Raw genomic sequence first — 16,609 nt, forward strand, 5'->3', positions numbered from 1 at the left:
CGAGATCCCTTTCCACCGAACAATATTCCTCATATTTTTTCTAGATACATCTTGTTTTCTGACGACAGTTTCCTCGTAAATGGTAGAAATTATATTACATTTTTGACAGTTGTTTTATTTACTAAGTACTGTATCGAGTTTCTTGGAAGCCTTAACAAGACGCTGAAATTACGTTTTAACCTCGGGTGTTAAATTACTCTTGACATTTTATTTGTTGTTACGTCAAAGTATACACTAAGACGTCACAATAATTTGTACTATAAATAACAATATAAAATGATTACTTAGCATCTGAGACGATTCTTAAATAACTGGTATAGAAGAAGAAAAATCATGCATCATAAATAACTCAAATAAAAATTCAACAAAGTATGACGAGAAAGAAGAGCGAGCAACAAACCCAACACCATCAAAGTCACTTACACAATAATACTTAACACCGTACGTAATCCAGCTTCCGAGATCCAACGATAACATCCAAACACTCAATAAAATGAAACCTGTGAATAACCAAATGACAAAACCCTCTTTTGTGAAAGTAAAGCGAACGAAAACATTGTACAGTTAAAAAGTCAACAAGCGGATTAACAACAGAGGTAGCAAAGTAAAACCGGGCATTACAAAAAGATCGTGAGCTTTTTCAACGTATTACGATTCAAAAAATATATAACAAAAGATTTCATAAATTACAACAGGCTTGAATGTTGACGTTTAACGCTTTTAAAATGTAGTAACTGAAAGGATGTATTCACTGTTTGTGAAAATTCTTATTGTGATGTTAAAATAGTTAAGGAATAAACTCTTTGGATAACTAACGATGATGGTTGGATAGCTGTTGCAAATTAGTGTACATTTAGTGGAATACTAAGTACATTTTAGTCTAAGAATCAAATAGACAATGCTGTTCTTTGTTTATGTTCGTGCAGTAAAATTAAATATCAGATTAGGATCTGATATCTTATTTTACTGCACGAACATACAATAAGACAAGATTTTTAATACAAAAATACTTCTAAACATCAAGCAAATATCCTTTCAGATTTCCGACGACTGATATCCATTTTCCAAGAAAGTAAGTAATCACAACATAGTTCACGATTCAGAAAAATTTACTACTCTGACGGCAAAATGATTTTAGGTAGTTGAATTATTTGAAAAAAGTCTACTTACGTAAGAACTACTACTAAACGTCCAACAGTCCAACAATCTTTTATTATTGAAAAAAATATCCGAGTATGTTAAATCTGAATTCTGGATAGCGAATTCTAAATAAAATAAAAAAATTACACATAATCTAGTAGCGCCATTCTCTTCAGCCAGTAGGTACTGTTGAGTTTCAAAAGTTTGACATTTAAAATGTGCTGTCAAAATAGTTCCTACGACGCCCATTAGAGGCGCTGATCAGATTTTCATACAAAAATTCTCGATGACTAGCCGTTTGTCGGTAGTCGATAGTAGTATAAAATCGAGCTATAGTTCATTTTAACAGTGACTAAGCCTTGTATGACTCAGTGCAACATTTTTCATCGAAATCATTTGGCAGTGAACACCAGACAAATAATTTCACCGCGTCTGGATCAGATAGAACAAAGACCAACCAATTTGGCGTAATAAAATAAAAACAAGGAATGTATCAAGATTTTAGTGTGCAGTGCTTGCCAAACAGGCATGTCGGTGCAGTATCCTAGATAAAACGCTGCAGAGTGAAAGCTTAGGAACGAGCCAATCTTTTTGTCTTATTTAGTAGTTGGTACAAAAGATAACTGGATTTAAACAAAGTAATTAACACTTTCAACTCATTTACTTTTAATGTTTAATACGCTTGGCGTCAGATTTTCGTTTACTTATATGCCCAGTACCTCGATTCTCTACCACTTTCAACTACCGACAACCGGCTAGCTATCGAAATTTTAACATTTAGAATGTAAAGCCAAAACATTTCCTACGCCCGTCAGAGGCGCTGATCAGATATTCATACAAAATTTCTCGATGACATGTCGGTTGTCGGTAGTCGATAGTAATAGAGAATTGAGCTACAGAACTATACACAAGAAAAGCCTGGCGTGAGAACTTAGGAACCAAAAAACCCAACGCATATGGAATTCGAAGTTAAGTCATACTATATTATTCCACTTTTTTAACCCATGTCCCACTGTTGGGCAAGGGTCTTCTCACGAACGGGACAGGGGTTAGGCCTTGAGCCCACCACCCAATACCATGTGCGGATTAGGTATTTTGCACAGCTTCAATAAATGTAGTTATTTGTTATTACATAATATTAAAGGAGAACCACGGCCAGTGAGACTTTCGCTGAAACATCAAGCGATTTACGGTGAAATATTCGAGTTAATTTCCGTATTATTAGTAAATACAAAATATAGAAGTTATTTAACGTGTACAAACAGTTTCAAAATAATATACCTTCATGTACATTATACGGTACACATAGTTGGAAATAGTTTTCAGTTTAGAAATTGAGTTAATTGTTTAGCGGTTCGCGGTGCATTCCGTCGGAAGATCTTAATTGTAGTTCAGTAATACATGTTTAATTTGTACTCTGTTTGTTTTGATTGATGAGGAAGTGTGCTTTGAAAGCGCTTTGTTCGATTGCAGTGGTCTTTAGAGTATTGTAGTATATTGTATGGATAACTATTTAATTTACGCGACTCAACTCATGTCTATTGAGTCTATTTTAGTGACATAGCTATAGAAGTAGATTTTTATAGAAATGTATTTGTTTGATTCTAAGTCATTGACTATTACTAATTTTTATCAAAATCGATTCAGAGTTTCACCGTGAGCCTTGTTGATAGATAGACATTTTCATGTTTGCCATAGTAAGTAGTAGTTTGCAACAACTTAGTAAAGAGACTTGTATGCAAGATTTACTGCTAACGGAGGATACATAATTCAGAAATTAGAACATTAATCACCCAAAGGCAACAATTTTTTTTTTCAATATTTATAATAACCTAGGTAGATCGTGCATGCCAGAGCTCTCTACTAAGTTGTAAGACTATATTAATAAGAATTTATGAAGGAATAGTGTTCAAGAAAGAAGAAAATATTCTAGTCTGCAATAATAAACTACGAAATACCTGGCAATATATTTTGTATACGAAAATTGTATAAAGAAATATTCTAGAAATTTACCTACAGGAATGAATTATGGTAGTCGGTTGAGACCTATGAAATAAAATAGGTAAATAAATATCAATTTTTCGTATTACTAACTTAGGTCTAATGTAGCGAAGTTATTTTTTCTTTGCAGACAGGACCTGATGGCTGATACCATTAATACCTAAAACTTGGGACGGCAAAGTATGGCGAGCCCATAAATATTCGAAGGAAACTCACGCACGGGTAGCTAGGAAAAGAGCCAGTGATAGAAAACGTCTGGTTTGGTTAGAAGAATGGGTTCTTGGTTTCATTGCTAAACTGGATGTGAAATTCTGCATATTTATATACTAACTTTAAGTTTACGATTTTCATTTGAATTTTGTTGCTGAACAGAAACACCTGTATTAGTTCCTTGGTTAGTTTAAGACCAATAGTTAATAGTTGAAATTAGTTTAGAAGTTTAGTCCTGCGGCGCGATTCTCTACAGTCTGTGCTACCGAATTTTGAGAATTTGGCATTAAAATGTACCTCAAAAATAGTTCCTCAGACGCCTGCTAGAGGCGCATATCAGATTTTCATACAAATTTCTTAATAACTATTAAGAAATTTGTATGAAAATCTGGTTCAGGTTATCGATAGTCGTTAGTGGTAACGAATCGCGCCACTGAAAGTGAAACAGGTTAACACCTTTTCCATGAGGTTGTTGAGTAAAAAAATTATTAACTTTTTTGGTCGAACAAAACTCAATTTGTTTTTTTTAACGTGTTTCTGTGACTTGGTAAAAGGTTTCAAATACATACTATGATCGAGAGTGTATTCAAACTTTTAAGAAGATAACTATTTCTGCAAGATTAAAATAAAAATTAACGGGTCACCGATAAATTGTACACTTGCACAATACAAACGCTTAAGTTATCGCTAAATAACAATTCTTCAAACCTCAAAAGTATTTTATTTGAACTAGAAGTAACTATCTCTCGAACTAAGCGAAGTTGGTGGAACTTAATAACATCCTAGACTCAAGTCGGACCACGCGAACGCTAAATGAAATATCTTACGATTATATTGTATACTGTGTAAGTGTATAGTGTTTATATAGAAGTTGTCAAGCTGTATTAGTTTATAATGGCGTTTCTAAATTGATATTGTGATGTTTAGATTGAGAATGAGTTTAATGAAGAGAATGGGTTTTGGTACTGGAATCTTGCGTCGGGAAGATTACAAAGATATAAAAATTGCCAACACTGAATTAACTACAAAGTGTACCTCACGAGCATATTTTGTTCCGTGCTAGTATTAAAACTACGATCAATGTGTAGAATGCCATCTCCATACATTCTTTAAAAAAAACGTTTTATCTAGGTATCTTTTTTATTATGAGTTAAGCTAATGCTGTAATATGTATAACTAGTATTAGCGGTTTAAGTTAAAAGTGAATGAACATGCCGAATAAAAATAATAACATACTAGTAACACAGTTATTGTGTCTTGTGTATATTCCATACAGGCATGCTCATTGCTGAAGAATACCTCATTAAAAATGTTTTCAACCAAGTCTTACCAAGTCATATTTAAATCTTTCCGTCCACACTGCATTTAAAAATAAAATGTCCGCTAGAACCATAAGTCGTCATACATAGCGAAGGTATTCTCGTATATTGCAGCTCTCGAGTAAATCGTGTCTGAAGAAATATTGGCTAAATTGCCGTCGTAACCCCTTGCTTGTAACTTTTATGCAGGCTTCTCATGAAGGGACTGAGTGTTCGAACCATTTATTATAGTAAGAAAGTTTTGTTCTAAATATAACGTCTTATGCTTGCGGTTTTACGTGGCTTGAATAATTTCAAACCTTTTGATAAACTTTGTGGTTTTTTGGTCTAACATTTTGAACCTAGACCAAAGATATTGGGATGTAGATTGAGTCCTGGTTCTCTAATTTTACAAAGTTAAGTAAGTAAATATTAAATTATGAAAAGAAAAAAAAGCATACCTGGTGATTATTTAAGCAATATTTGAAATAGGTGTTATTGACTTAGCGTAGTATACAGTCAATAGAAAAGACACGCTATATTGAATGACGCCATAGTCCTCTCATTAGGAGCCAAGCCTTGCGATTATTCTGTTTTTGATACTCAAGATTATAAACATTACAATATTGGAGGTAAAAATTTCAAATATTATGTTTTAAACAGGGTAAATTCATGCATTTTCCACACAATAAATAATTGTTCAAATGTACCTTAGTAAAACACTTTTAACCTGTAATATATCACCAAATGTAAAGGTAAAAGATTTAAGGGCTGAGAACAATGGCGCCCTTAGATTGTTATCGCTACCCCTCGGATAAAGGAAAGGCTCAGTAGAACATTAACAGCGTAACTGTGTTGCAATTTTTCAATGACTTCTACTACATTGTAGGGAAACGTATTTTGTTACTCGATTGCGACGTGAAGGGGGGTAGTGTGTTTACTTTATATATTTTTTTAAATATTATTATATCCTCCCGTTTTCCGACAATTATTAGATTCTTAACTTTGTAGACACGAATCACAATCAGATTTGTCTTTTGTAAATCAAACTTTATTATATTCTTTTGGTTTTCCTGAAGAAATAACTGTTTGTTAAAGATACTGTAGTCTTTATACGTAAGAGTAAACGTGAGGTAGCCAACTAACTTATTAGATAGAAATGTGAAATTAAATACACCGTAGATTAAAGTAACTCACTTCTTCCTAAAAATGGCGCAATAATTTTTGTTCAAATATTATTTGTGAAAAAAAAGAAAAATATTTAGAAGTAACTCACTTTTTCCTAAAAAGAGCAGTATATTTTTTGTTTAAACATTTGGGAAAAAAAAGAAAAATATTTAGAATGTTTAATCTGAAACGCGTCTTTCTACTTATTTATTCGCTGGAGTTTTATTAAGTCTCAAAGTTTTTAAAATAATAAAAATTACTACAAATACCTCGACGAAGTTTTTATAGAAAATCCGAAACCAATCTTAAGTCTGGAATATTTTAATTCGAAAACTTTTTTCCAATTTAAAACAATTAGTCTTGTATTGGAGCGACCTGAAATATATTTTCTTCGCAAAGCAGTTTTAATTTTGTTTATAAAGCTATATAAAAGTTTTTATTGATAGGCTCGATTTATTTAAAAATCAAAATCTTGTCGCGATACCCTACGAATTCTTGAGACGACATTTAGCGGCAAAAAGGTCGAATAATTTGGAGCACTTTTGCCTAAAGCGAGAAAATCTAGCAAAAAATATAGGTCTACTACACGTGTTCTGAGATTTCACCATTATTTCCTTCGAAAATCTTCCCAAAACGTTAAAAAACATTATTACATCACAATAACGGTCTAAAGACAAAATCACATTTTCTTTTACGCGAAAAGAGCGTGGCGAGGGAACCTAGCAACCAAAAAACCCGACGCCTAAAGGAATTTGAAGTTAAGTCATAAAAGTTATTACATGGGCTTCTATTTTCACGTATTTTTTGCCTACAAGGTAAGCAAAGTTCGCGGTTAAAAGATGATGTGGATTTATATTTTCCGGGATAGTATAATTCGGAGGAACATTATTCAAAAGAAATCTGTTTGGTGCGTGGTATGTTGTACGTTTTTTCTGCTTACTAGGAATTATGTTTGGCTGTATTTCTATACATTAACGGCTCTGTTAGCTGATAAATCCACCGTAATAATATAAAAGCGAAACAACTTTAAATTGAATTTTCTTGTGGATTGAACTTTTATTGTTGAACTACTTATCTGATTGAGATAAAATTTGGTAGTCTTACGAATTACATTACGGCTAGCATATTTTAAAAGAAATAACTGTCTAGATATGCAGGTCTGTGGCAGACATAAGCTTATGATTTTGAAATGATGACAAATATAAGTATTTATCAGTATTTAAATCACTAACTTTGCTTTTGCTTTACTATTGCTTAGGCAATACGGTGAACGGTGACGCCATCATCTTACTTTATTTCGCCATTGAAAAAAATAACATCAGCATTAACAACCTTTACTTATACTAAGACAAAAACAATAGAAAAAAGAATCAAACATTAAAAAACATCACAAAATAAATCTATATAAGGCTAAAATGGTTTTACGCGTCCATTTTCGTCGCGCGTTCGCAAATGCTTGGCCGTAACGACGCAAACCGAATTACGCGTCAGCTTAAAAGCGTTTATCGAGTGACGTCCGTTTAATATCGGTGAAAGCCTCAGGTGTTAATAATGTTAGGGAGACTGTCTGTATGTGTGTAAAGATTTACAATTTGTAAAGAATTGTATTTGTATTTTTGAGTATATTGATGCGTTTGATTGAAATTGTGGGCGTTGCCGTGACGTTATTGTAGGCGTAGATATTTTTTGGATTTTTGCTACAAAATAAGCAAAGCCTAATGCAGATTTATAATAAAGCAGATTTGTTTAAGTGTATTTAATAATTAAATTTACATTCAGCTAAAAATAACCGAATAATAGAAATTGCTTTCTGCAATGACCATTGTCCATTAGAGATAAAAGATTTTTATTGACATTATTGTGAAATCGGATATAATATTTGTAACTTTGGAAAAAGACTTTACTGACTTCCGTACATCCTAAAATGGTATTATTCAAATCTTCATTTAAAATCTAGGTATTTCCATGTTGGAAATACAATCATAATTTCACAAGAACAGAACAGTAGCCTCTAGAAATGAATTCGTTTCCCTCCGTAAGACTCGAATCTATTTGAATCGTCCATTATAAGTTCCAACGACCCCGTATCAACTGTCCTTCTCAAAGAAAATAACAGTAATATCCCAACATTTTTACACAATTTTATTTACTTTTCTCGTTTCAAAAACTGATTACATCTCTGTTTAGAATCGCGTCCGAATACCAGCCACAATCGCCCGGCAAACGCTTAAAAATGTTTTACTTCGCAAAAGTCGCTTCACTGTCGTTATCAAGCGAAACTTGTTTCTCAGTAATTGTTTTCAATTCGTTTCTTTTTTCGCTTTTTTTCTGCTTTTTTCCCTTTGTTTGGGAGGGGAGAAATCGTCGAATCATTACTACGAACGTTCCTGTAGGTGTTAAATTCATTAATGGAATCGTATTACGTTGCGCTATCGGAAGTTATCGAAAAGGCAATAACTGGTCGAGTGCTGATTGTGCGCAATAACGTTATGTTTCGTTGTTATTCTTGTTTTTGTTTACTAATGGATTCGACAGAATTCTTATAATAAATTTTGGGACTGAGTGTTGATGGTTTTTCTGCAAAAATCGGAGTAAAATCTGGACGGATATTCCAAAACCCGGTTGAAATCGAATGGGTGCAGCAAAAAAATATCGTAAAGTTTAAAATTCTTTGCAAGTCTAACGGACATTTCGTAAAAAAATGTAGAAGAATATGCCTTATATTATGATTTACTTCACTTTTTTATACCCATAAAAAACTTTTACTTAAAAAACTTAATTTAGACATCCAATTTAAACTCTAATATCTAATCATTCACGTTTAATTTTGCATTTGACATACAATAACAATAGCATGACTCAAAACTGTAAAACGGCAGACTCAAAAAATAAAAAAAACGAAAGTAAAATCCCCACAATAATAAAACAAGCAAACAAAAAACAAACACATTACAATAGACACGCAACAGAAAACTGAAAAGCGAATGGGAAATGAAAAGCAGTAAATAACAGAGTATGGCGTTTATGTGCGCCGAATAAATTTAATTATGGCCTTGTTTGGTGATTCACGACAATTGTAAACAGAAAGGAAGACTGTGTCATACAGTTTCGGTTCGGATTTAGTATGATATGGACATATTTATATGCTATTTTTTTAAAGTCATACGACAGAGAATTGTGTCGGACTCTTATAAACATGAAATCAAAGTAAAATCAGGCTCGAAATTACATGGGAGGCAGAGTATCCAATTGGAGGTACCGCGTACTGGCCACTTTATGGTGATTGTTGAAGGAACACCGTCAGGTTTTTAGTCAGCATGCCCAAATTTAAAGCCGGAACGCTTAGCCGGCGGGAGAGCCCGACAGACCCTCGTTTCCTCCCTGGAGCGGGACATGCAGTAATGCATTTTCGTGACGAAAAAAAAAGACTCTAAATTACATATTTACAGATCACACAATTATTTATTCGTTGGATCTACGGCATCCGGGTACGAGTGGTACGACCACTTACCACTTCGTTACAGACGTGATCATTGTCAGTAGATCATTTACGCAATAATATTAACTTTTCTTGTTATTGGCTACATTGATATTTGTCTGATTCGTTTCGTCTATATAATTGTAAACTTTGATACAACAGTATCGAGTTCTTCGCTTTTGAACGTTTAAAACAATAACTAACAGACTAGTTTTAATGTCTCAACCTTAGAAGGCCACTAATATAATTACAGTACAGCGACTTCATAGCAAGAACACATTAAATTGTCAAAGAGCAACACAGTAGCCGCAACTAATTAGATATTTTATACCTCAGAAACACTCTAAAACCTTTTCCATCAGAAACAAACAACAATTAACTGTAAAAGAATTACGTACACTAAAAAACCGCATACGTGGACCGTAAAAGGCGCTTTTTCACGTTACCTTTTATAAACGTTGTACTGAATGCAATCTTCGTATAGAACAACAGACATGCTCGCAATGCCATTGTAAAAACCTTTTCGCGACTGCTGCATCGCGTGAAAATAAAAAAAATGTAAGTGGAACGCTGGGATTAAAGGTTCCGTAGGTTTTTTATTTTAGACTACACGAATATTTAATAAAATATTGTTAGTCAAATACATGAATAATGTTATATTAAATATTACCTACGTATCTTCAGTGCAGCGATTTTCTACTGCTATTGATTACCGACAATCGGCTTGCTATCGAGAAATGATGAATGACAAGTGGTTCAACGCCTCTAGCGGGTGTCGTAGAAACTATTTTGACAGTACATTTTAAATGTCAAACTCTTGATACTCGATGGTTTCAATTGTAGAGAATTGGGCCACAGTATATTATATCGTTTTATTGTCTCAATTTTTAAACAAATTTTACAGTCAATCGAAATCAGTTCTCACGATTCATAGTCCCATTTGGAAGTCCGACAATGAATAAAATGAATATCAAATTATACGGAAAGGTAAACCATTAAGCTCTAGTTTATATTCTCTGGTGGGTACAAAACAAACAATCACGGACACTCGATATTCAACTAAATAATTGAATGGCGCCGGTGAATAGCACGCAAAATGGATGTTGTTTCAACCACAATATACACCATTCAGGTGCTACGATTTTGACATTTTATTACAATTTTGTGTTGGCTATTTTTTGTGAATGGTTTTTATTTTGCTTGGGTATTTTTTCTGAAAATTTACTAGCCGAATAAAAAAGCGAAAAACATGAATAAGCATTTCCTATATTAAACACAAAGTACCTAAAAATGTATTGTCTTATTTTTTTTTAACACGGAAAAAATACAATCAAGACTTTTTCGTCTTAATTTTATTTTTATAGTCTGGCCATATTAGTTTCTAAATCAGTGACAACTATTCACTAACAAATTAATATGAACCGCGAAACCAATGTAAACAAAAACATATATAAATAAAAATACCTTATAATTTTGTATTTAAGCGGAACCCTGAAAAAGACCCGATGGAAATTAGATTACGCGCGCGGTGCATACTCCATGTTATTATAACTTCTCTTTTTGTAAAAAATGGTCGCAAAAAAAATGTGTGCGTGACAGTAAATTGTAAATTATATTTGGCGTTATTTTTAGTAAAAGCCAGTTCGGATTTTGTTTGGTTATTTGAGTTACTGTGAAGGATTTTATATTGGACATCGATCAGTATATTTTTTTGGTGACGTACATATGTTACTGAACTAACTGGCTACCAGTCTTATTCTATGTTATAACAAGCGCTGTTTTCGAGGTAAAGTAACTATACTCTAAGTAAGTAATTATCAGCTACATGCTGAAATCTAGGTCTAAAATTAGGTTATAATAACTATAGAATGTTTTGCAAACTTGAGCTGCATATCTCTTTTGGCAAAACACTGTAACTTATATTCATATAACTAATCTATTACATGATCTAAATCTCGAGTCCAAGCTTGCATTTGAGTTCATAAAAAGTTAAATAATAAAGCCTTACTGGTTTATCGTCTTAAAACGTCATTCAATGAATACTTTTCATGTACAGACTATCCACACGGAGCTTACTTTCTATAAACGCCTCTAGCGGGCGCAGTCCGGACTATTTTTACAGTACATCTTACATGTTAAACTCTCGATACTCGATAGTACCGACGGTAAAGTCAGTCAGACGTAAGAACAATCGACTTTCAGTGGTAAAGAAATAAACCAGAATATACTCAGTGACAAAACAATACTGAATGCACACGGGTGAAAACTCGCATTCGCAGACCATCGTCCCATGCGTACCGGCCGTTGTTTAATTGTGTACACACTGTACGTGTTCCGAGAATTAACCTCGTCGGAACTGATTGATTTGCGATGTCAATTCCGTACGTATAAGTTTATCTTCAAAGGTTATGCTATAATAGATGTTAGTGGAAATGTGAACTTGTGAATTGTAAAACTTTAGTTTATTAGCTAAGGCAAATGGTTTTTGTTCAAATCAGATGATACTCAAGTTTATTAATATAGCAGTAACCAGACTACCCTAACACCTCTAACCCCAGGTTTCTGAGTACATTTAGCGGTAGGTTATCTATTCAACAGCGTTTTTTATATGACTTTCAACGCTATTGAATAGATAAACTACCGCTAAATGTACCTCAGAAACCGGGGTAAGTCGTTACTGGGATTCATGTCAGTGGTGTAAGAGCCCCGTTTTATTATACATCTATCTCTAGAAAGCTATTTAAACCACAAAAACTGTCGTTATAGTAAAAGGATGATTTATTTATTATAAAGACAATGTGTGGAACATTGTCTTTAGAATAAAGTGAAACGAAATAAATAATTTTCCAATAAAATAAAACTTACTTAAACTAAATGGTGTGAATTTTCATTTGTACATTGCTCATCTCTTTCTGTCACCATTGACAATGACAGGTAATTTATTATAATAAAAGTACACATTCAAGTACTAAGTCTGCGTTTGAAATTTTCCTAAACCAATTTATATTTCAATTTCGTCGAATGTGCTTGGCAACTTCGTAAACGTTTTGGGCTCAGGTAACACTGAAAGCGGAGTGGGAATTAAACGAGGCTGGCTGAAACAAAGGATTTTGTATTGATACTATAATGGTTTGTACCTACTATGATTACTTTAGTTTACATAAATATGGAATATGCTATTCCCAGAAAAGTAATTGTTCAGATGTGCTTTGTGAGTCGGACAAGATCCAATTGTTTTCTTTTCTTATGCTAAAATCCTGAATTAGTGGTCCTGAGTCTGGTCTGTGGTATGTATGTATATGGTAACCGGCTATTACTACATAACAACGGACTTAAGCTGTAAAACGGTGCAATGCGGGTGTGTTTTATACAAGTCCACTCAACGTAACAGCAGGTGTTATTTAGGTAATATTGAAAGAAGAGAAGTTATCAAAATGATTTTAACACTTAAAATAGCCCCAATTACATTTTTACAGTAAACACCTTCCAATATCTCTATACCAAAGCAAATCTAAAATTAGAATCCAAACCATCAACATTGAACATTTGAAAAACAAATTAAAAACGGAAAACTAGGTCACCGATTCTTTCACAATACATTGATTCTTCACAATATCACGTAATTAGATTTTCCAAGTTAACCAGCATTGTAGGCTTGCTACGACAACCGGTAATTTTCTATAGATGTGCCGTGGACATGGCAAATTGAATACATTGTGGTATCGAACAATTACCCGGCCCATTCCTGGTCATGCGTAATTGCATTGAGTATATACACCTTAGAACATCTTATTATGTACCAGCTTATGTTTATGTATCTTTTATGGTATAACATACGTTGCCTTATCAGACGAAATTCATTGTTTCCATAGCGATTATATAAAGATAGAAGATATACAAAGATAATAAAAAACGCCATTACTCACAGTGCCTGTAAGCTAATTTGATTTAATTCAGAACCAAACGTTATCATTCATGACTTCTGATTGGAGGCATTATGTATCAAACGACATAAGTTTAGTTCAGTCGAGGATGAAATTTTTAAAACCAATGAAAAATATTAAATAAAAAAAACTATATATTTGTAGCAGTCTAATAATATGACACCCAATGCAACTGCGTTACACCTTGCTATATTTACATAGAATTATTGAATTTGTTTAAAAAAAACTATTTTAATTTAATGAAATCTCCGCCTACAGTAGGACCTCGGCTCAAAATTTACAAAATAAATATTACTGTGAAACGATAATCTCGTTTTGTATTGATATTTGTTTTAGATATTATAACAAAGGCCTTTTTTAAAGGCAAAATTAAACATTCTATTCGTATTAGATATCTCTTTCTGAAGTTATTCTATCTGTATTATTTAATTTGCTCAATAGGACATTACGCTACTTCGCTTAAAATATTCTTCTTGAACATACAACTTTCTGTTACAAGGTAAAGTTGATTAATCTATTCGAAAAATACTTTGAAGGCTGATTAAACACAAATAGTTACACAGAAAAGCCCAGAAAGAGATGGCGAGATTGGTTGGACTCTCTCAATGAAGATTGGCCTCAGATAGCATTATATGTAGAGATAAGTGGAAGAAGGAAGGATTTTGCCTTGCAGTGGGAAAGTACAAGGTCATAATAATAAAACATTATTTAAATAATAAAATATGCCGTCTCAATACGCCTCTAAGTACGTGTTGGCTTCGGCCCCATGTAAGGCTTTCAAATGTCCAGGATGTCTGAGTGATTGTGTAGTCCCAAGATACGCAAAAGATGTAGGTATAAAAATAATTCAGGAAAAGGACATAATATGATTATTACATAAGAGCCTACATAATAATAATAACATGAAGGCTAGTTTTGAAACAAAAACGTCAACGTACGATGAGGTGGGCTAGTGATTTTTAATTATCCGTATTTCAAAACAAATTTCACGATCAATGGAATCCGAGGTACTAATTTGTGTACAATTTATTGTAAATTGATAATAAATGATTATTATTTATTCGGATAACCACTATTCATCCGATAATAACGAAAGCTAGTAATTAAAATAAATAGTTGCGTGTCGCATAAAATTTTACGGATACCCTCAGTAATTTGGATTTTCATTCCAATTTGCATCGCAAATACGATTAGTGAAAACATATAAGGCATTAATTATAATATGTGTCAAACGAATGCAGTGCTTCGGTTAAATAGGTTATTGGCTCAACTGAAAATGGTATTAATTATTTGTGATATTAGGTTTATTTTTGAAAGTATCGTTTGATTTTATTCGCTTATAGTCGTTTTGGATCAATTATTTCTGCTTTCGACTGAATAAAGTTTTTAAATATTAGGTACAGGTCCAAAATGACGACGTATTAAACATTAATAATACGTTTTACTGGTTTGCTTGACTTTTTGTCGTGGCTTTGTCAGCTGACCAAGCTCTGTCAACTTCGAGGTTTGCGACGAAGCCATCTCAAATCTGACTTGTCTACAAAACAAATTGACTTCTAAATAAACATTCTAAAAACACATATCGAACGAAATCGTTTCAATTTCCAAAAATAAGTGGAAAGTCGAAACTAATAAAACTAATCTTCGGATCACACAATAATACTGGAACGAAATTTTCATGATCGAAAATCGGACAATGGAATGTAAACTTTTGTATACAATATTTTCTTAAAGAATAAAGTAAAATATGTTTTTTTTGTGCAAATAGTTGTGTAAACTGTATTAAAGTTTCCTATGAGGGGTTGCGTGTAAAAGGGCGCCATTGCAACTTCAAGGATGAACGAAGAGAATTTGATATGTTTTCATAATTTCTCAATGATATTATTATAAATGTCACGGAACCTACTAGCATTTTAACAATTATTTTAACTACTATATTAAGGTCCAATAATTAGCAGTGACAAATAAAAATAGTTGATTTTTTTAAAACATAAGAATATTCCTCACAGGAAACTTTGTCATATTGCAAAGATCGTTAGTACATCGCGTGTATACCTACGTCTTTTTTACGATAAAAAGTAACATTGCCTTTAGTAATAATGTAGGTTATTGTTTGTGCTTTACAGTAATTTGCGCCAGTCCATGAATGATCAAGGTATCAACCCTAATCCGTTTATCTTTTAAGAAGGTTTCTGTTACACCGTTGCGGTGACCCTAGCAATTATATCTATTTACGTTACGATATGAAAGGTACATACATAAATATTTTCTTCTTGATTTATCTTAATCGATCTAAACTTAGCCCAGGTTAAATGGAAGAGTACAATACGTTTTCTCAATTTAATTTAATATCATAATTTTGAACGAATTAAATAAAACGGAGGTGACCGCGAATTTTCATTTTTCCGCAACATGAATTTGTGTTCAATGATTGCAAATGTTTTACACAACATGACGTCATAGGGAACGTTTTTTGTCCCATCTAAAAGCATGGACTCCTCTAGCAATATAACCGTCAATATGGCCTTGTCTTATGGCCAATTACAAAGACAGTTACACATTTAAACTATGCTAAAGACCTCCCCAAAAGTAAGAGATCAATAGAAATAGGCTATATGTTACACGTTATTGTAGATGTATCCAGCGACACATCTCGGCAAACCCATCCCAAAGCACTCAGTGAAACGCTTCCCAAACTTGTAAGAACTTGTAAGTAGTCTGAAATAAAACGTGGTCAGAGCACGACGACCTTTCAGGAAAAGACGGGAAATTATCATTGTATATCCACGTGGAAATAAACAATATATTTAAAGTCAGTTAGAGGGCAGTTTTGATGGGCCGAATATTTAGTCTTTAAATAGAAATATACCTCTCGAAACTACTAAAAAAATTACGAGAAAATATGTTGGTACAAATTAAATATCCCAAATAGGTAATTCCTAAAAACATTTTTCTCATTAGCGTTTTGAATCATTAAAATACTATAGAGGCATCTTGCTAAAAATGCTACCGAATTAATAGAAAACCTCTCAATCCGGAAGTCGTAGATAGAAACGTAAAACGCACCAACTGAAGCATCACAGCAAAAAAAGAATTCGCTGACTACAATCATAAAAACAAACTATTTCTTATAACATTCTGGAGGAAAATATGCAAGTAAGCAACAAAGAGTAATCAGCAAAGCGATCACAATGCACATTCCCTCTCGTACTTATCAAACGACCCTTGCACCCGTTACTTTTTATTGATATTTTTTGCTATCGGTACCAATGAAACACCCCTTATAATAGAACTAGCTGACCCGCGCAACTTCACTTGCGTCACATAAGAGAGAATGGGTCAAAATTTTCCCTGTTTTTGTCACATTTTTT

The sequence above is a fragment of the Anticarsia gemmatalis genome, chromosome 15, assembly GCF_050436995.1.
Source record: "Anticarsia gemmatalis isolate Benzon Research Colony breed Stoneville strain chromosome 15, ilAntGemm2 primary, whole genome shotgun sequence".
Classification (NCBI taxonomy): domain Eukaryota; kingdom Metazoa; phylum Arthropoda; class Insecta; order Lepidoptera; family Erebidae; genus Anticarsia; species Anticarsia gemmatalis.